Source organism: Zootoca vivipara, chromosome 5 (genome assembly GCF_965207765.1).
Source record: "Zootoca vivipara chromosome 5, rZooViv2.hap1.1, whole genome shotgun sequence".
In the NCBI taxonomy this organism is placed as follows: domain Eukaryota; kingdom Metazoa; phylum Chordata; class Lepidosauria; order Squamata; family Lacertidae; genus Zootoca; species Zootoca vivipara.
In genome coordinates, this window is record NC_142588.1 from 84,766,843 (window position 1) to 84,789,195 (window position 22,353).

General features: G+C 44.5%; 1 protein-coding gene and 1 long non-coding RNA gene across 5 annotated transcripts in view; both read left to right on the forward strand.

The window, feature by feature from the left end:
• Positions 1-22,353, forward strand: part of NAALADL2 (N-acetylated alpha-linked acidic dipeptidase like 2) — a 784,863-nt gene that overhangs the window by 334,547 nt on the left and 427,963 nt on the right. The gene's annotated exons all lie outside the window — the stretch shown is intronic.
• LOC148685761 (uncharacterized) lies at positions 438-14,114 on the forward strand. Its single transcript, XR_015949898.1, has 2 exons — positions 438-1,532; positions 1,580-14,114. It is a non-coding gene; the product is annotated as an uncharacterized LOC148685761 (long non-coding RNA).

Below are 22,353 nucleotides of genomic sequence, written 5' to 3' on the forward strand. Positions count from 1 at the left end.
ATGGCTTATTTTATGGGTATGTCTTAAAATATGAGAAACAGGGGGTAGGAGTCTTGGTAGACCACAAACTTGACATGAGTCAACAGTGTGATGCAGCAGCTAAAAATGCCAGTGCAATTCTGGGCTGTATCAATAGGAGTATAGCATCTAGATCAAGGTAGTAATAGTACCACTGTATTCTGCTCTGGTCAGACCTCACCTGGAGTACTGTGTCCAGTTCTGGGCACCACAGTTCAAGAAGGATACAGACAAGCTGGGACGTGTCCAGAAGAGGGCAACCAAAATGGTCAAAGGCCTGGAAACGATGCCTTATGAGGAACGGCTTAGGGAGCTGGGTATGTTTAGCCTGGAGAAGAGAAGGTTAAGGGGTGATGTGATAGCCATGTTCAAATATATGAAAGGATGTCATATGGAGGAGGGAGAAAGGTTGTTTTCTGCTGCTCCAGAGAAGCGGACACAGAGCAATGGATTCAAACTTCAAGAAAGAAGATTCCACCTAAACATTAGGAAGAACTTCCTGACAGTAAGAGCTGTTCGGCAGTGGAATTTGCTGCCAAGGAGTGTGGTGGAGTCTCCTCCTTTGGAGGTCTTTAAGCAGAGGCTTGACAGGCATATGTCAAGAATGCTTTGATGGTGTTTCCTGCTTGACAGGGAGTTGGACTGGATGGCCCTTGTGGTCTCTTCCAACTCTATGATTCTATGATTCTAAGTGCATCAGCCCCAACCAGCAAAACCAGTCTTTAGGAATGATGAGAGTTATAATCTTTAATAACCCCAGAAGCACCACAGTTGAGATATTGCTGTCTTGGGCTATAGGGTTTCATTTTGCTTAGAATTATCATCATTCTTCTTGATTCTGACAAGGTAGATATGGGCCTAAGATCTAAGAAGTCTTTAACAGGTCACCCAAAGTATGAATCCTATGCTCTGCTGATTTTTAAATAGTTATTCCTTGATTTACATCCCATCTTTTTCTCTCTCCAAGGAGCTCAAGTTAGCACATTTATTATCATTTATTCCCCACATTTATTCCCCACAACAACACCATCCAGTGAGCTTCATGGCCAAGTGGTGTTTTTGAACCCTGCTCTCCAAGATCTTGGCCTGGCACTCCAACCACTGCACTACACTGGCTCCGTAGTGGGAGGTTAATATCAAATATAACAATACAGAACAGTTGCCTTGTTGCTTTTATAACTTATCTAATGGCTTCCTTTATGATTTCCTTCTGGCTATGTTCAACAGTTTCAAAGCTGTGGGCATCTTGTTAAGGTCCCCCTTTTTAAGGTGAATGTGTTCTGAGCAAAAACAGAATAAGGTTGTATAAATTATTGCATGGTCAGTGGCAATGGTTAGTCACCAGGGTGTTCTGAGAACTTAGGAGGTGGCCTGAGCAATCCAGAAGGGTTTAACTGCTCTGTCTATGGAATTATATATCTTTTACCTAATGGAAATAAAATCTGTCTTCGGCTTTTTGCCCTCTAGCTATGGTTCGCCCATTCACATAAGGAGGACAATGCCCTTTATTTCATGTTTCTAAAAGCTTAAGCGCTTTCAGGTCTGGGAAATGAAAGGAAAGGTTATTTGAGAAATAGACACTTGTAAGTTCCACTTCAACCATTTTGGAGGGTTTTTATGCACATGCCTCACTTAAAGGGCACGGCTCCATCAATCAGATTTATTTGAAAGGTAGTAGATTTTTGTGTACTTGGTATACTGAGTTACAGCTTATCCCTAGGAATGATTAGTCATAAATCCTGCAATTATTCAAAGAATGGCCTCTTGATTAGTGGCATTGACTGTGTTATCCTCCGATATTACAACGGTATGGTAGCATTTTCATAATAGCAAGGGATTTAATTGCTATGAAGATTTATTTGCCGAATACTAAACACTGTTGTAAGCAAGGTGTTTGAATTGTACCTTACAAGAGCCCAGAGTATTATCAGCTAATTAGGTACTGAAAGTGCATATGTAATGTTAGCCAAGAGTGCTCAACCTTCTGACACAAGCTTTTTTATAAAAGGGGGGGGGGAGAAAAATTAAAACTATTACAGCAACTGTGATACATTTGGCATCGTTCTTTTGCCAGACTGAATCATCTCTTGGAAGTGAATTGCAAGTGGGATTTCAAATTGTGACTGAAAGTTGTTGTTGTTATTTATTTATTTATTTGGAGCATTTGCACCCCCAAAAAGCTCCCAGAGCAGTTTACACACAATCAAGGCAAGACAATCTCTAACTGCAAGCTTACCATTTAAAAAGAAAGAAAGAAAAGACCCACAAAGGGAAAGGGACAAAGAGGGAAGAGGAAAATGAAATTATTATTTGCTCAAGGGGCAATTTCTCTAAATACCCTAGGAACAGCATTAAGGAAAACTCTCTCAGAGCACAGTTAGGGACAATTATGACATCAATACGGTAGCAATAAACCAATCCTTCTGCTTGTTTGAAAACTCTAAGCTAGGTCATGCTTAAGGGTGGGGGAGCATTGCAATTCAGTTCCCATTTAAAGGCAAAGCGATCTAGTTTGCAGTTCCCAAAACAATATGTGAACCGAAACACAATCATCCTTCAAAATTTGCACTTGTAATGCAGTTTCCTAGCCAAATAAGGTGTACAAAAATGCAAATACTAGAGTCAGTATTAATTAAACAGTAAAATATTTGGGGAGTTCCTTGTAAAATCATGTATATTATGCAAAATATGTATATTAACAGAAATACACACTAAAATTTTGATCAAATTTCATGAAAACCTTTTAAAGTAAAAATCAGAAACTTAAGACAAAAAAAAAATGAGAAGCTGAGAGAAAAGGGAATTGGCAGATTTTCCTACCTGTACGTATGTTGTGTGTTCTATAACTGTGTAGTTATTTCCTAGGCAGAGAAAATGAGTGATGCCGTATATTTGAGAGCCAGAATCCCATTCACAAGCCTTGCAGGTAACAGCAATGTCACTATGCTCTATGTACAGACCAAGAGACTGTAAGCTCACTTTTCATGACACTGTTTGGTGGGCATGCTAGTAAGATCTAAATTTTAAAATCGATAAATAATTATTGGGGGGGATACTGCCTGTACTATCACAGGTAGCCACCTAAATGTCTAGTACTCTCACCTGCTGCCAAATAGTTCACATATAACACGCTTCAAGGCAGCCCAAGAAAAGAATATGAAAGAGGTAACCTCAAATGGATGGAGCTGCTAGCCTTTTCTGTATCAAGAGCGGGAGGATCCAATTTGTTGCAACAGCTGGTCTTGAGACAAGTTAATATGTCACTAACAATCCCCTAGCCATGATCTTCAAAGTGTTGCTTATGATCCTTAAACCTCAACAGTACTTCTCCAGAGTAAGTGGTTCTGGGACAGCAGCCGAAGCCTTTCAGAATAACTTGCCAATCATCACTTTTTAAAAAAGGAAAGAAAAATACAAAGATTGAATAAGGCAGCATTCTTCTATGTGTGCCATATCCCCAGAGCCCTCTAGCTTTCACTCCTCTTAAAACCTTTCATCCAGTTTCCCTCCAGCTCACGCCTTTTATTTAATTCCACATGGGAGATGCCAGCATAGAAACAATCAAAACGTCTGTAGATCTGACCACCTGAACAACAAAAGACAGAGGGCCATGATCAGAATGTAGTTTCTTTCTTCACCCCCTCCCTCTGCTGAAAGGTGAAGTTTCTTCTTCTGTTAGGAAGAATACCATTCTCTTGCATTCGTCACGTGATGGATTATTCCTCCTTTGGTCATCAGTGCTGCACAATAATCATTGACAAAATAGAGCCAGCTGACACAGTTTCACGGACCCATCCCAAACAGCTATTTTCCAGAAGGGTGCCTCAAGTTGGTGCTCCCACACTGCATCCCCATGTGAAGAATGTCACAACTGACAGCAGCATGTGCATCTATGCACATAGCGCTTTGTTGCTTGGGATGGTGTACCTATTGGATCATATTCAACCATTCCAGCCCACCTATCACCTTAAAGGGGCTCCTTTGGGTGCCTCCACTATCTGGTCCTGGTGAGGATGACCCCATAGAGGAAGCAGGCCAGTTAGAAGTTTGGAGCAGATAGCCAGAGCAGGGAACCGACACAAAATATTCTTGTATCAGAAAGCAGAAGTGAGATAGAAAGTTCTTTCAGTACCATGGACAGGTCCTAAGGAAGAGACAAGTTGTTCTGGCAAGAGCCTTAACCCAGTAGAGCTCCTGTGATGGAAGTATGGATTAGGATGTTTCAATTAGGATGTTTAAAGGATGCAAAAGGCTTTAGGAAAGAGTAACAAAATAATTTTTAAGGTGATCCCCCTACAAACAACTACTTTAACATATTTAATTGAAAATATTGTGTTTGATTTCAATGGGATGGTTGTTTAAGACCACAAGCCTTTATTTTTGTCCAGGTCTGATATATCATTTGCTGGGATGGCAAAATGTTGTAGAGTGTATCCAGCATTGAAAGTTCACAAGAGATGCTAGTCTGGGAGCTCATTTCTTTGCTCAGTAAGGCTCTGCTGCTGCCCTCCAAGAAGAAGGTGATGTGGAGCACAGATTGGGGATTTATTTGTATTTGAAGGAAATGCTTGGCAAGCCATGAATCTTTAGCTGGCTTTCCTGACATGAGTATCAAAGCTTACTGCAGAGAAGTTCCTAGAGGAGAAAGGAATCTCTGCATGGAGGTTGTTAGGGAGTGTCTGGCAACTTGCTGTATGGTTGCCCTGTTGCTCTCCAGGAGTTGCTGTCAGGAAAGTGCCATGGTTTACACACACACTGTCTCTCTTTCTCCTACGCATACACATCTTACCATTCCATAGGGAAACTATGAATTCCTGTGCATGACAGCTAAGAATGGGTGATTCTGTCCCTTTCAATTTCTCAGATTCTCTCCCCCCCCCCCCCGTTTTCAGTTTCCCACATTTACCCTAGTATATGCCTCTATGTACACATTAGCTGACTTGAGAACTGCATTGCAAAATTCAGAGAATTGCAGATTTTGAAGAGTGCCCATTGTCTCAGCCTGTGTTTTCTTTGGGAAAATGCAAAGAAGGTAGGTTTGCTTTTAAATGCAAACCAAATCAAATTTCTCACCCATTTCTAATGACAACCTAAACCTTCTGACCTATGCTGGTGCTGCACTGAGTATCCAGGTGGACAAACTTGGGTCAGATCATCAATCCAGGTCTAGGTAATGCATGCCGGAAGAGAGTTGTTTGATTGCAAACTGGCATACTGACCAGCTCTCCTACCTTGTGGTTCTGGTGACAATCCAAATACTGATGGGCAGGGGATTCTCAGGAAAGAGCAGTTTCCTTTATAGATCTCCCATTGCTTCTCCACCACTGGAGGTGGAGAACATTGCCTACTGCCATTCATCCCTGTATTAATGGGTGCCCCCAATGAACTGCTCCTCATCTTCCCTCCTCACTGCAAAAATATTGCCTGTAAGAAACGTGGACCACAAATTCACTAGCTGCAGGATGGAAACAATCCAGGTACGCCCTGGACCATGAGGGAGAAGTTAACAGGCTCGATCTGTCCTGCAAGTAGGACCTGTGCAAGCGCAGACAACAGCTACTGGCTTCAGTCTTGATGGCACTCTATTCTGGATTCCATCCATCCTGTGTTGCACCATTGCACTCCATTCTAAGAACACAGAAACACAAGAAGAGTCCTGCTGGAACAGGCCAATGGCTCATCTAGTTCAGCATACGTTTATCATGGTGGCCAACCTATGGGAAACCCACAAGAAGGCTTGGAGCACAAGAGCGCTCTCCCCTTCTGAGGTTTCCGGCTGCTGGTATTCAGAAGCATTACTGCCTTTAACCATAGCGTCAGAGCATAGCCATCATTGCTAATAGCCATTGCTAGCCCTTCCTTCCCTCCATGGATTTGTCCAATCCTCTTTAAAGCCGCCAAGGTTGCTGGCCATCACTACTACAGTACCTCCTGTGGGACTTAGTTCCATAGTTCAGCTATGTGCTTCCTCCCCCTTCCATCCCATTCTGTCCCATGCCTGTTGTGCTCATTTTGTGCCTATTTCTCTGCAAACTTTCCATGTAAAACACAGCGATACCTTGGTCCTCAAAGACCTTGGTACTCAAACAACTAGGGAACCAAGCACTGCAAACCTGGAAGTAAGTGTTCCGGTTTGCGAACTTTTTTTGGAAGCCGAATGTGCTCCGCTTTGAGTGTTACACTGAGGTCTGTTTTTGCTATTTATTTTGCGTTTTTGTTTTTGCGCCTCTTTTTTTGTGTGACTGTGTGGAACCCAGTTCAGCTACTGATTGATTGATTGATTGATTGATTGTGTGACTGCAGTACATTGTTTATTGCTTTCACTTTATGGATCAATGCTCTCGTTAGATAGTAAAATTCATGTTAAATTGCTGTTTTAGGGGTTGTTTTTAAAAGTCAGATTAATCAATTTTGCATTACTTTCTATGGGAAAGCATGCCTTGGTTTTGGAACACTTTGGTTTTGGAACGGACTTCTGGGACGGATTAAATTTGAGAACCAAGGTACCATTGTATGCACTTTCTGTGTAAAATATATCATTTTCATTCACCGTTAATATATGCATTCTGTAAGCATCTTTTATGTAAAGCACATATTTTTACGCACACATTTTGCACACTGAAAATGTGTCGCAATGTTCAGATAAGTGTGTTGGGGTGGAACCTCAAGCAAGTTTTGGAATGTCGGGTTGGCATGGGCTGTGGTGAAAGGCACATTAAACAACTTTCTCCTGCATCCCTACTTACAATGCCTCTTGACAAACTACTACTACTACTACTACTACTACTACTACTACTGGTAGCCAGGATTTGAAAACACAGAGTGATGATGGGCTGTGTGCTTCCTCCCTTATCTATATTAAGTCCTCCTGAGAATAATAGATTGTGATAAGATGTTGGGGAGGCGGTGTGATTTCAAAAAGAGTGCTCAGATGCAATTGTTTCGCACATCACCTACACGTGTGTCTCAGGGCTTCCGTTCTCTCCCAGAGATCTATAACCTATTTATCACAATGAGCTAGGTGCTCACTAACTGCCTAGTTCCCCCCCCTCCTTTAGTACCTTCCAGAAGCAAAGCTGAAGATAAATTATTGACAATGTGTCTTAACCTTGATAAGTCATAGTGCTTGAAGGCTTCATTAAGGAGAGATCAGTCAAGTTTAACTTCGTCATACTTTTTCCGGCAATTGGCGTTCTGAACCTTTTGGAGCTTTGTGATGCAATTTGCATATATAATGAGTATAATGAATACATCCGAGGGTGGCATCCTTTCATGATATGAATTACCAAGAGAAAATTTAGATTACTTTTATATGAAGTATTTATATAGCCAGAATATTCTGGGAGACGGTGTGTCAAAGAAGAGGGGAATAGGATTCAGAGAAGCAGCATTTAAGAAGGTTGATGGACTTTATAACGTCACCTTGTGACTTCAATCCTCCTTTCCTTCTATCCCACAATCCCTGGGAACAGTTGAGCCACCAAACACAAGCCCCATTTGCCAAGGAACAATCAGGAGCACTTTTAAAGCCTCTATATGGATCCTTTTCAGCTGCGTCTTTACCTGTTCCACTCCTGATGTCACACAGGAAATCAGGTGTGTGACAAGTGGGTGTGGCTTGGGGTAAATGGCCCGATGGTTCAAATTAGGACCCTTGCCAGGGTTTCCCACTGCTGGTATGAGAGGATGGGCATTGCTATCTTTGTCAGTTGTCAAAGAGGCCCCTGTCAGGATACTAGAGCCCAGGTGGGGGAAAAAAATCTGATTGGAAAAGCAAAGATCTCACAAACAAGCCTGCCCTTAGTAAATAATTAATCTACAGTCTTTTCCTTTCCTCCTCTTTCTCTCTCACTCCCCCCCTCCTCCCTCCCTCCCCGCCCGCCCGCCTGCATAAGCACTGCACAATGAAGTAAATAAACTGCTGACTTCTCACAACGGTAATGAACTCTCAGAAGAACTAGAGGACCGCAAAATAGATCTGGGATATTTAGAAAGACAGATCAAAGGGGTTTGCCTTAGAAGCGGAATGCAAACAGGATGCAAAAGGACCTGGGGGCTTCTACCCGTCAGTGGAGGAGTGTTTCAGAGAAGTAGATTTATTTTTCAGCTCAGTGAACACCACCACATTGCTTTGTTTAGCAGGTGTTTCATGATGCTGTAACTGAATGATTGTGGCACACTTTTTCTCTACATTCCTGGGTAGCCATGGATCCTGAAGAGTTGAGGGGGGTACAGCCATGCACATTGGTCCTAACCCCCCACACGCGCACACACACAATGGCCACATGCACACACTTTCCACCTGCTCAACCTCAAACCAAGTTGGGAAGGTTTAAAAATGTATCGTAAGTGCATTTGGTGGAATGCACTTACAATTCTCTTGGTTAGAGCAAACTGAATATACTTGCAATCCCAATTCTGCCTGATGTCAGGAACTGAATGCACTTTCAAACACCCACCCCCATCATATATCTCCATTCAGTGGAGGAAGACTTCTGAAGGGGGTGTGGACATTGCAGGAAGGGCTTATAGATATGGCCCAACACCACCCATTTCAATCTCTGTCTTTTGTGTGTGTCATTGTTTGTAAGTATCCAAGTGGTTGTTTGTAAGTATCTAAGTGTACCCATGTGTGTGGATAGGTTTGCATGTGCATGTTGGCCCCCACATGCATGTTCATCATTGGCTACGGTATCTAGAACAGGGTTTTCCAAACTTGGGTCTCCAGTTGTTTTTGGACTACAATTCCCATCATCCATGATCACTGGTCCTGCTAGCTAGGGTTGATGGAAGTTGTAGTCCACAAACAGCTGGAGACCCAAGTTTGGGAAACCCTGATCTAGAATGACTTGTGTATGTGAATGGTTAGGTCAACATAGGTGCAGCACAATGGGTAGAAATGTAGTGCCTCAACGGCCAGCACTTCATCTGGTAGTCGTGAGAAGATCAGTATCATTTTACCTCTGCTGAAAATAGTTTCTTTGGAATCCAGTTACCTAGCAACTTCTCTTGATCCTGACTCTATCCTGACTCTATCAACATTCCTGCCATTTCCCATGCCTTTACTTTTAAACGACCTATTCCAATTTTGCGAGGCGTGCATTTAGTTTGATCTGTGAGTAAATATGTGGGTGTTTTGCTTTTCTCCCTGGGAAACTGGTCCATGCCATCCATGAAATAAATAAGAATGCATCTCCCTGTTATTTTATAGCGGCGGGGGGGGGGGGAACCCAACCCTGTAGCGGAATTTGAACTAGATCAGAGATGTGTAACCTCTGGCCTGCAGGCCAACCCTGGCCTGCCAGCCTTCCCCATTTTGTCAGAGAATCTATTTTGGGCAGGCAATACAATCCTAAAATTGTAGAGTTGGAAAGTACTCCAAGGGTCATCTAGTCCACCCCCAGCACTGCAGGAATCACAGCTAAATAATCCCTGATAGATGGACATCCAATCTCTGTTTAAAAGGCTCCCGTGAAGGAGAGTCCAACATCTTCCAAGGTAGTCTGTTCCACTGTTAGAATCACAGAACTGTAGAGTTGGAAGGGACCCTGAGGGTCATCTAGTCCAACCCCCTCCAATGCAGGAATCTCAGCTAAAGCATCCATGACAGATGGCCATCCAACCTCTGCTTAAAACTCTCCAAGGAAGGAGAGTCCACAACCTCTCAAGGGGGACCATTCCACTGTCAATCAGCTCTTACTGTCAGAAAGTCCCTCCTGATGTCTAGACGGAATCTCCTTACTCATAACTTGAAGCCATTGGTTCGAGTCCTACCCTTCAGGGCAGGAGAAAACCATCTTGCTCCCTCCTCTATATGGCAGCCCATGAGATATTTGAAGATGGCTATCATATCTCCTCTCAGTCTCCTCTTTTCCAGGCTAAACATACTCAGCTCCTTCAACTGTTCCTCATTAGGCTTGGTTTCCAGACCCTTGATCATCTTGGTTGCCCTCCTTTGCACTCGTTCTAGCTTGCAGGAATGCATGAGCATCCACGCTGAAAGCTGTCAGTCATTGTTATTGTTCCCAGTTGCTGCCTCTGGTTTTCGATGGCATTCCCAGATACCACGGAGATCTACTGGGTGACATCTTTTCTCATGCAAGGAATCCTCATGTTGTCAAGCCTGCTACATAAAATGTCCATCAACATCACTGGAGAAAGCAATAAAACTGTCTTTGTCAGAATCTGGGACCTGGGAATGTGCCTGAGTGTGTTTTCTATCTGAAAAGACTGCTATAAGAGATTATTTGTCAAACACTCTGCTGGTTTTTGCTGACATAACAAGCAGCTTCCTACAACAGGTTGTAACATCTCACACTTGCTTTCCATGAACTGGAACTGATCAGGAGTCACAAAGCTGCCGTCTGCCATGCTGAGTTCATTTTGCTGAGAATCGCACATGCAATGTTTTTCTACACTTCAATGATTTATAGACCGAGCAAAAAAGCAGAAAACCTTGGGTGGCTACTTGCTGGTTTAATTTGCCGATAGACCCTCAGAAACATTTGCTGTTGAGCATGCCTGCTAAAACAAATAGCATTTTAAGCATTTCTCCCTCCCCCCCTCTTTTTTATCTCCTCAGCTATTCTCAAGTCACAAGTTCTGCCACAGTGTTGCAAAACAGAACATATATATCACCCTGTCATGATTTACAGAACAGTCATGGGCTATGCATGCTGCTGTATTCTGCAGCATTTTGAGTGACAATAAATGGATTGCTTATCTCTTTATAAGCAAACGGCCAAAGCAGCAAAGGGTCAGATTCAGAGAAACTGTCTGATATACCTTGAAGAAGTCCCTTGTGTACAATGAAAGCCAGCAATTTCCATTCCATCCATATGTGTCATAATCAGTGCTGTTTCCATTTTGCTGCAGTTTGATTTCTGCCCAATGCAACAGCATTTGTCTCGCTGTTCACTGTTTATTGCAAGTTACTTAACTTGCATAACCTTTATGCCTTGCCTCGTGATGACATTGTGTGTGCATGCCACCACATACTGTATGTTTGGGGTGGCCCAGCCCTCTAATTTTGAATGGGAGGGGGATATTGCCCTCCATGACCCCCCCCCCATTATCGTTGCCAGTGCTTGAGGGTTTCCATGTCTGCTTTATGGCAGGCATCCCCAAACTGCGGCCCTCCAGATGTTTTGGCCTACAACTCCCATGATCTCTAGCTAAGAGGACCAGTGGTCAGGGGTGGTCAGGGATGATGGGAACTGTAGTCCAAAACATCTGGAGGGCCGAAGTTTGGGGATGCCTGATTTATGGGAATAAATTATAGCAAATTAGAAATCTGTTCTTCAAAATAAGTTATGCAATTTCCAAAGCTTAAGAGATTTTCTTGCTTTTGGAGATACTACATAAAAAAGAAGGTTTCACAAAGGGTGATAATCCATTAGGAAACTGTTTTTCACTGTTTTGCCATATTGCATGGGCGGAGGTGGGAAGATGGAGCATTGCACGCAGTCGAAATATTCCAAGGCATTTTGATTTTCATAGTTCATATAAGTTTGTATAATGCGTAAGGTTCACTGAAGAAAGGTTTGGGCAGATACTAATCAGTAATATGCCACAGAACATTGGGCATGCACTTACCCATGTTCCCAGGGAACTAATTGAATCATTAAGAAAGGCCTTAGAAAATTGACCACATCACGTGGAGCTCAATTATGAGTTTGCCGGCAATCTAATTTCGCTTTAGTTGTCATTTTGGGTGTCAGGCAATTGTGGGGCATTAAGCAGCTTGCAAAATCTAAAGTCTCTTGTATTTCCTAAGTGGTGGCAGCAAAGCCGTTTCCTCGGACAGGTTGAGATTAACGGATTGAGCCCCCCCCCCCAATCATTTAACAAATGAAATGGCTCCCATCCACCCCCAGTTATGTGCAGAGCTGCATGCAACAACTGGGTTGTCTACTGAGCCTTGACTAATGAATTCAGGCTCTACTACTTTATTAACAGGGCTCTGTCTGCACAGCTTTCTGCTAGGCCAAGGAAGGAGAGGGAGTGTGGTCTGGAGGCTGGTTTCTGCTTAAGGGAACAGGAACAGTCAGCTCACCGTGCCCCAAAGGAAAACAGCAGCCAAGTGTCCTTGTTTTATGCAGATGCTCCACTCCAACCACATCAAGAGATACAGCCAGACAATTTGCTCTGAAACAGAGCTTATCCACTCTTACCTTTTGTCCTGCTCTTTCCAAGCAAAGGTCCATGCTCGGACAAGGAGCTTTAAATTGTTGACTATGTCTGGAAGGAGCAGATGAATGTGGATAAATCCAAAGCCAGGCATTAAGATGCAGGTGAGAATGTTGAGACTTTTAATACATGTTTATTTTTGAATCTTGTGTGCACATGAAATGTTATGCTAGAATCAATGGAGACTGAGGACTATTTTTTCTATGTGGTCCACACACAACCTAGATCAGGCATCCCCAAACTCGACCCTCCAGATGTTTTGGAACTACAACTCCCATGATCCCTAGCTAACAGGGCCAGTGGTCAGGGATCATGGGAGCTGTAGTTCCAAAACATCTGGAGAGCCAAGGTTGCCTATGCCTGTCCTAGATTTACTGCATTATTATTATTATTATTATTGCCACTGAAAAGTGAAAAGCAGTTCCTGAAAAACTTGTTGTTGTTTAGTCGTGTCCGACTCTTCGTGACCCCATGGACCAGAGCACGCCAGGCACTCCTGTCTTGCACTGCCTCCCGCAGTTTGGTCAAACTCATGTTCGTAGCTTCGAGAACACTGTCCAACCATCTCATCCTCTGTTGTCCCCTTCTCCTTGTGCCCTCCATCTTTCCCAACATCAGGGTCTTTTCCAGGGAGTCTTCTCTTCTCATGAGGTGGCCAAAGTATTGGAGCCTCAAGCTTCACAATCTGTCCTTCCAGTGAGCACACAGGGCTGATTTCCTTCAGAATGGATAGGTTTGATCTTCTTGCAGTCCATGGGACTCTCAAGAGTCTCCCCCAGCACCATAATTCAAAAGCATCAATTGTTTGGCGATCAGCCTTCTTTATGGAAAAAACTTACCTTGTGCTGAAGTTAAATGCTCATTGCCAATGGATTCTGTATTCCCCTGTCCACTTGAAGACAGATGAAAATAGTTGTAGGTGGTCGCAGAAATGGGAGTGGGGGTTATCTACACCTGCCCCATTGAAGTTGTGGGTGGACATATACCAAGATTGCAATCACTACTTCCTTCTTCTTTTTCCTGCATTATGTCCAAGGAGCAAAGAGTGTGAATAACTTAACAAAGGGGAGGTTTTTTGAATACATATCAAACAACCGCACCTACCCTTGTGGACAGCTGTATCTAGAATCATTCTAGACTGAAAGCAGCATGTTGAGGACAAGCATGTATGATGCAAGGTTGTGGAAAGCTACTTTTGTTTCCTTCAAATGGATTAGTCTGTATGCATGCTCAATCTTACTCCGTCTCTTTCCCAACCCCCTTTTCTTTTAAAAGAAAACTGCAACATGTTGCCTTAGCAATTACATACATTGCAGTAGAAAACTCTGGCTTTTAGTTGTCAGAGCAACCTATGTATTCTGGAACGATATGGATTGAGGATAGATCCACAGAGATTTCTAAAAAAAAAATTAAAAAAAAAGGTAACAATAAACGAGCTGCATGCCTGGTTTGTTATCACCACCCACACTAGACATACAAATGGGTCTGTGCAAAACAAACCATTTTTCCCCACAAAGAAAACTGAAGGAAATGGAGGTGTCTTGCCTAAAAGCTTGATTCGTCAGCGACGATGATTTAAGTCAGAGGCTTTAAAAGCTGCATTTCAGAAATTGCCTGTGAATTCTATTCTCGAACTTCTCACCGCCTCCTTTCTCCCCCTTCCCCACCTCTTTCCGTAGCAATTGTGTATAATTCCCTCCTCCTCACTTTCAAAAGCTGTTTAGAATTCACATGGGGAACTTTACTGACATATGACAGGCCTACACCATTGGTAAGGAAACAAAATTTAAAAATAAAAATAAAGAACCCTCACAGGCTTTTTGGGGGGGGGGGTGTTGTTGTTCTTTAAAGATGCTGGGGTCAGAAGTCAACATTCAAAAGCCAGTGATGGCTCCAGTTCTATTTTTTTTAAAAAATAATTTTTTATTCATTTTATAAAAATAAAAATAAAATAAAAAACAGAAAATTAGCATAGTTCTTACAATTCATAACTTTTTCTAAACATTATTACATGACTTCCCCTGCTCCCCCCCATCTGAATTTCAATTCTAATCATCGTTGGCAATTTTCAGAATTTAATACATCTTCAAAATTTAACCTTTAAACACCCTAAAATTTACCTACATCTTACCATTCATGTCAAACGCCTATAACAGCTTCCCTAAGGAATATAATATATTAAATATTACAATATTTTTTCAAATATAATTTAAATTCCTTCCAATCTTCTTCCACCATCTCTTCTTCCTGGTCGTGGAGTCTCCCAGTCAGTTCGGCAAGTTCCATAAAGTCTATCATCTTCATTTGCCATTCATCTATGGTCGGTATCTCTTGAATCTTCCAATTCTTGGGAGATGGCTCCAGTTCTAAGCCAACTGGTGTTCTCATTTTGCAGGGTGCTCTAGAAGAAGCACTTGGTATCCTTGCCACCACCAGGTTTGGGGAGAGGGCTGAGGCAAGATGCACATTTCACTCTTGTCTGAGCAAGCCATCTCTCTCATCACTGTGGTCATTGCCTCGCCATCCAATCATTGCCGCAGCCTAGAGAGCAGAAGGGCACAGATGCACAAAGTTGCAGATCCTCCTCCTTAACCAGAATTGACCTTATGTCCTACTTCACAAAACATGTCCTTCTCTTTGTTGGGCTGTCCAAGGTCACATCCACACCATGCATTAAAAGCACCCTTCTACCACTGTAACAGTTGTGGATAATCCTGGGGGCTGTTGATTGCTAAGGGTTGTCGGAATGGTCACTCTGAGAGTCCCCAGGATTCTCTTGGAGGGAAGGCATAGCTGTTAAAAGTGGTATAAAGAGTGCTTTGGTTTAGAGAAAAAGGGTCCTAAGAGGAGGAAGCAGGGGGCTTGAAATTGGCCCCCCACCTCTCAGCATTTGGAGAGCAGGCTGAGCAAACACACAGGTCCACCACTTCTCCTTGGAGGGTGGATCCAGCCCAAACGCTGCTTATTTTTCATTGGCTGGTGATGTCGCATTGCTTCACTTCTTCCTTTGGGATGGGATGAGAACGATCATGAGTTGCTCCATTTGAAGCTGCTTCTTTGCCTGCTGCTGCGTTGATCTTGTGTGTTTTAAGGATGTTCTGATTGCGGTGCAATTTTCAGTTATTGTTGTACTGAAAAGTATTTATTTATAGTTATTAAATTTGTATACTGCCCTTCATCCATAGATCTCAGGGCAACGTACAGCATAAAAATACTACATATCTCCCCATAACAAGAATGAAAACAAAAGAAACCAATAAAAAAAAACCCTCCCCACCCACTGAACTGTTGTTGTTTAAACACTCAATTGCTGGCTAGGGATGGCATCGAGGACAACATTTGTGCCATGCCTAATTGTGTGGGGGGTTTAAAGGCCATCTCCAGGTATGGCTGGGGGAGAACCCAGTCTGAAATCCTGGAAAGCCCCTGCCAGTCAGTGTAGACAATGCTAGATAGATCAGTGGCCTGATTCAGTATAAGGCAGCTGCTTCTGTGATTCCTCGGATTCTCAGGTGTCCCTACGGAAGTGTCCATTTGGGGGGTACGGACCAAAAAACCTGGCCTTTACATTTTGAAATGTCTCCTTAATTTGGATTTTTGTGGAGGTTTCTTCCAGTTCTGACATATCTAGGTAAACCAAGGAGGAGGGGAAGCCTGAGTGCACCCAGCAATGCAACACAGCCTCATGAGCAAGAACATAGCCAGATGATGATATTTGTATTCAAATATTAAGTTCAAATACAAAAGGCGAGGAGCATATTAGCTGTAAAAATGAGACCTGTCATGTAGCATAATGAAAACGAGCCAATATGGAAGAAATTATGATCTGTACAGCGGGAAGTCAGATAATAACAAACATATTTAACAAACACAGCGGAGGGGGAACCTGTCAGAAGCCAGGAAATTAAAATATATCCAATTGTTAAAGCAGAAGACGGCCGACTTGCTTAGGCCCGGTCCTGCAGGCGGAGACCTAAAGTAGGAAGCTTTCAAGCGTTCATCCGTGAGAGATGAAATTGTGAAATCTGCAATTTCCTATTTCCACCCTATGCTGGGTGGTCCCAAAGGAAAGCATGAGTAGTACCCCCCACCCCCACCCCCTTCACCACAAAGCTCTGCCTGATGTTTCTTGGTTACTTGGGAGTGAGGAAGGAAGTGAAGGTCGTTGACATAGATCAACACAATGGGGGGGGGGAACATGCAAAAATTACATTAAAAGTACCAGTTGGAGTGCAGATCTCTAAGCTGGCAGGGTCCCACTCCTGTCAGCAGTTGTGCTCCAGCATTTTTCACTAAGTGCAGCTTCCAAATCAAGTGCAAGGGAAGCCCCGCATAAAGTGCATTGCAGTCATTCTGTCTTGATATATTATATATCAATGCCTGATACATAAGTGGAGCTGATGTCCTTTAGCATCGAGCTTACTCCATGGAATCACCAAAAGCTAAAGCTCTGGGTAGGTAGTGAGCACCTCTTGTCTCCAGTGCACATGTTTGCAAAAGTATGTGCATATAAATACTCAGGAATCAGGCAGTGCCCACCTGCCTCTTCACACACTGCAGCTGCTGGGATGTGTTTTAAACTGCTGACAGTATCCAATTCTAGACCAGTTATAGATCCCCTAGTATATGTTTAACCAAAAGAGTGAACATGGCCCTGGTGTTTAAGTCAGTGGAGGCCTGGTGATTGCTGACTCGGTGAATACTAGTGCTAAAGGCAGAATAGAGTCCTCGGGAATGGGTTGCTGTGAGTGGGGTCCTGGATATGAGAACTGGGATGTTACAGTTCTGTCTCTATTTTAATCTCTGACATTTTGGAGGAGGAAACTGGGTCCACCCATCTATTATTTCTCTGATAACATCATGCAAGGAAAGGAGAGTGTTGGACTACAACCTGGGAGACCAGGGTTTGAATCCTTACTCAGCCATGAAGCTCATTGAGTGGCCTTGGGTGTCTCTCAGTCTAACCTATCTGACTGTCAGGGACTGTGCTGAGGAGGGCTGCACTGAGGAGGAATAGTGGGAGCCTCCCCCTCCCCCTGCTCTTGATCAGGGTCCTGAATCTTCACAGGAGCAGGAGGACAGTATAGATTTGGAACAGTGGTTTGCAGAGGGACATAATTCAGAAGGCAGAAGCTGGGAAATAGTGGATGGGGAACAGCTAGGAGAAAAAACACCGGGAGAGAGAGGGTTAACAGATTCACTGTCTCTGGAAAGCACTCATTCACTCTCCCCAAGGTCAAGAAGAGCTGAGAAAGTGGCAGAACAGAAAGCACAGAGGGTAAAAGCTCAAGTTACAAGATGTAGGAGTGACGCGGATGGCTAGGGACATAATGGGGTGGAGCTCTTAATTGGTAGCACTGCCTTTCCTAAGAGATGGGTTCTTTGTTCTCTTGCTGTGATCATTAAAGTTTCTAACTGGTAAGAAGACTCATTTTCCTTTGTTCTGCTTATCTCCTGCCATTGAGGAAGGAAGCCGTTTCCCTGAAACCTGACACTGATAGGTATTGTTGAGGGGATAAAATGGGGAGATGAGAACTGCACACACCACCTCATGCTCCCCAGAGGGAAAAGGTGTATATAAGTGTAATAAACAATGTTTTGCCCAAGCCTGCATGGAGTTTGGTCTATCCACCAGCTTGTTGAAGACAAGCTGGGTCAGGACATCGCCAGCCTCCATGCACTGGTGACCACATGCTTGAGGGGGTAGATGATTTTGTGTAGCTGGGCTCCACAATAGCCAGCCAACTCTTCATCGACACTGAGTTCGGAAGCGTATCAGCAAGGCAGCTATGGTAATGGCTCACCTCTACAAGAGTGTATGAGAGAATGTGATGCTAACTACCAATAGCAAGATGAAGGTCTGCCAGGTTTGCATGTTGAGCACGTTGCTTTAAGGTAGTGAGACATGGGCAACTTACACCACACCTCAGTGCCTTCCTTGTGTCAGGAAGATTTTTGCAATCACGTGGCAGAAACAAAGATGTGTTCTCCCAAGCCTGCATTCCTAGCATGCCTACGCTGGCTTGGTCCCGTCCGCAGAACGGAAGATGGCAGGAATCCCAAGGATGTGCTTGATGGGGAGCAGGCTTCAAGCACCAGGCCCATTGGCAGACTCACTCTGCATGCTCTGGTTATCTCCTGCTTGGACTACTGCAATGCGCTCAACGTGGGGCTACCTTTGAAGGTGACCCGGAAACTACAACTAATCCAGAATGCGGCAGCTAGACTGGTGACTGGGAGCCACCACCGAGACAACATAACACCGGTCTTGAAAGATCTACATTGGCTCCCTGTACGTTTCCGAGGACAGTTCAAAGTGTTGGTGCTGACCTTTAAAGCCCTAAATGGCCTCAGTCCAGTATATCTGAAGGAGCGTCTCCACCCCCATCATTCTGCCCAGACACTGAGGTCCAGTACCGAGGGCCTTCTGGTGGCTCCCTCGTTGCGAGAAGCCAAGTTGCAGGGAACCAGGCAGAGGGCCTTCTCGGTGGTGGCGCCCGCCCTGTGGAACGCCCTCCCACCAGATGTCAAAGAGAAAAACAGCTACCAGATTTTTAGAAGACATCTGAAGGCAGCCCTGTTTAGGGAGGCTTTAAATGTTTAATAGATTATTTTATTTCATTTTGCTGTTGAAAGCAGCCCAGAGTGGCTGGGGAAACCCAGCCAGATGGGTGGGGTATAAATAAATAAATAAATAAATAAATAAATAATACCCCACCCATCTGGCTGGGTTTCCCCAGCCACTCTGGGTGGCTTCCAACAGAAAAATAAAACAGGGACGGGCAGAACTGGAGCTAGCAGCGGTGCACATTCTGTGGGGTACGCCAGCGGCGGGGAGCATCCCGGGGGGGGGGGACCAGAGGTGATGTCACCCCCCTCAGGGATGACACCCGCACCCACCTTGCTCCGCTTCTGCTGCCAATGTTCATTCAAGTGTTCCTACATACCTCTCTGTTTCCTCTCCCACCGCCCAATGCCTTCCATTGCCTCTCCCCTAAGCGTTCATGACTGCATATGTTGGAAAGCAAAAGGCATTCTGTCTTCCTGCTCTTGCCTCCCGGCACACCTGGGGCAAATGATTTTGTTACAATAAGGCAGGCATTCCTTGTGCCTTTTCGCTGAAAGGATGTTCAGGTAAACATCAAGAGGCTCTTTTATTCACGCCTGGCATATAAAGGCAGAAGGAGGGGGTGGGGGAGAGATGTCTACAAGATGTCAGGGAAGCAAATGTAGAACCCTGTGATTCTACACACACACACACCCCTCCCGCTTTTCTTTTTATGCTTCGTTATGTTAAAGCAATATTTATTTTATCAGCTAAGAGTCTTGCCTCTCTAGGATGTTATTCCCATTGTGAGTGTCAAGAAGCTTTTCCTCAGTCCATGTCTTTAAAGGGCTCCCTTTGATAAAGCACCTTTTTATTTTTGGTCAGGGAACATATAGATATATAATATTCAGAATCCATGTCTCCTTCAGCCCCACACCTTGACACTGAGCATAATTGAGGAGGTTAGCGTTGGCGTGCTCCTACCTATTACCTGTCGTTTGAAATATGACAGTGCTGTAACTGCAGGACCTGGGGGACGCGAGCACTTGGGCTGTGCCATCTGATTTGCCTGACAGCCTCTTACTGACTTCGACCCTAAGATAATTAACATGGCCCTGGGGGCCTCTGCTGCCTTGCCTTTGCCTGCTTGCTTAATAAGGTGTTTGTTGCTTTCCTCTCTCTCTCTCGGTGTGCGAAGAGCCTTCTGATTGTTGCCGCAATAAGGAGTTTCAGCCATGACTGTCTGCTGGTTAACGGTGGCTGGGACTTCTGTTTTATCATTTTTTAAAAAAATCAGATTAAAATTCCACAACATGTTAGCCAGCTATTTTGCAGGGTGCTACTCATTTAGTTCTGCGGAGAAAGCATCTTAAGAATAGACAACCAGGAGGTAACAAGAAAAGAGATGTATCTCAGTGGTACAGCATCTATCTTGCATACAGAAGATGCTGAGTTCAATCCCTAGCACCTCCAGTCTAAGCTGGGGGAAGACATTGTGTGCAGATGGTCCCAGGTTCAATCCCCAAATCTCCAGATCGGAATCATCATCATCATCATCATCATCATCATCAATTACTTATACCCCGCCCAACTGGCTGGGTTTCTCCAACTACTCTGGGCAGCTCCCAACAGAATATTAAAAACACGATAAAACATTAAACATTAAATACTTTCCTAAACAGGGCTGCCTTCAGATGTCTTCTAAAAGTCAGATAGTTGCTTATTTCCTTGACATCTGATGGGAGGGCTTTCCACAGGGCAGGTGCCACTACTGAGAAGGCCCTCTGACTGGTTCCCTGTAACCTCACTTCTCGCAGTGAGGAAACTGCCAGAAGTCCCTCGGAGGTGGACCTCAGTGTCTGGGCTGAATGATGGGAGTGGAGATGCTCCTTCAGATATATTGGGCCAAGGCTGTTTAGGGCTTTAAACGTCAGCACCAACACTATGAATTGTGCTCGGAAACATACTGGGAGCCAATGTAGGTCTTTCAGTACATGGGCGTACCCAGGATCAAAACTAGGAGGGGGGGCCGGCAAGCCATGGGGCCGGGCCACGCACCCCAGCCACCCGATTGGCTGGCTGGCATTGACATGGCTGGGACCCCCCCAGGAGGCGTGGGCAACGTCCACACACCCCAGAAGGGAGGGGGTGGTCACTCCAAGAGAGAGACTGAGAGAGAGAGGTGGAGAAGAGCCTGGCGAAGGTGGCAGGGAGGAGGAAACGTGTGTGCGCTCTCCCTCTCACACAACACAACTCAAGTGCTTTCTCTCCCTCCCTTGCCGTCGCTCCTCAGACTCACTCCGCTCCGCTCCTGCTGCGACCACTGATTGCTGCTGAACTTGCCCGCAAGTACAAGGGCGAAGAGGGCGAGAGGAGCCTGATCCTGTGGTGGAGGCAACCATGGCAAAGCACGCACACACACACACTTCCCCGCCGAAGCAGCTCAGGAGCCGGGTGGGAGGGGAAAGAGGCGGGAACGCGTGCCGCCTCCTCGTGCGATTGGCTGGCTATCACGCCCCCCGGAGGGGAGGCAGCAGTCACGCGGTTCTCCGCAACCACTTTTCCCCGCCAGCCACTTTTGCACTGAAAAAAACCCAGTGCGATGCTACAGCTCGCAGTGTGAGCTGTAATTTATACCTCCCCCCCCTTCCTTTTTAGCTTCTGGGGAGGCAGCTGCCCCCTGCGCCCCCCCCCCCGGGTATGCCCATGTTTCAGTACCAGTGTTATATGGTCTTGGTGGGAAAAGCCTCCCTGTCTGAAACCCTGGAGGGCCACTGCCAGTTGGTGTATAGAGTACTGAGCTAAATGGACACACTGCTGGTCTATGGCCATAATAAACTGATTGATTGAGCTAAATGCCCCAATGGGCTGATTCAGTCTAAGGCAGCTTCCTTTTGTTCCGGAGAAGCAGGTAGATGGTTAAGATGCAAATGATATCAAGGACAGGAGAGCAGCAAGTCAAATGGCTGTGTTTTATTGTATTTCCTTTGGTTCCAGAGTTAGAAGCTCCTGAACAAACGCGCTGCTTAACCACAAATAGGGAATTATATATAGCACATATCAAGAATGCAAACACAGCTTACCAGACGGGGAGACATTCAACTGGTTAGCTCATAAACACCAATAAATTCAAGCTTCATTATATGGGCACTAAGGAAATTAGAAAGACAAATCAATGGAGCTTGTCACACCCATATGGCAGAAAACCTTTTAAATCTATATTCCTTGCTGTGAACATTATGCAAATTGGGAATTAGGAGCAAAATGGAAAATATACCATTCAATATTATTTGGTCATTTGAGAGGAGATATCTTCAAAGAGCAGATTTCAAGGAAAGAAACATGGGAGGAGGGGGAGACACCCACAAATACCAGAAGACAAAGCTGGAAAATAGGGTTTTTTTAATGCAAGCATAGTAGAAATTGGGATGGAAATAGCTTGGGTTTATTAAGGACTTACTGGGAACAGTTGGTTGTATTTCAGAATAGAACCCCTTCAAATTGTGCCCGACCCATTTTATTTCAGCCGCTTCCTATGGGGTGGAGAGATTGGGGCTGGAGAAGGGCAAGGAGACAGCAACACTAAGGTTATGTGGGTG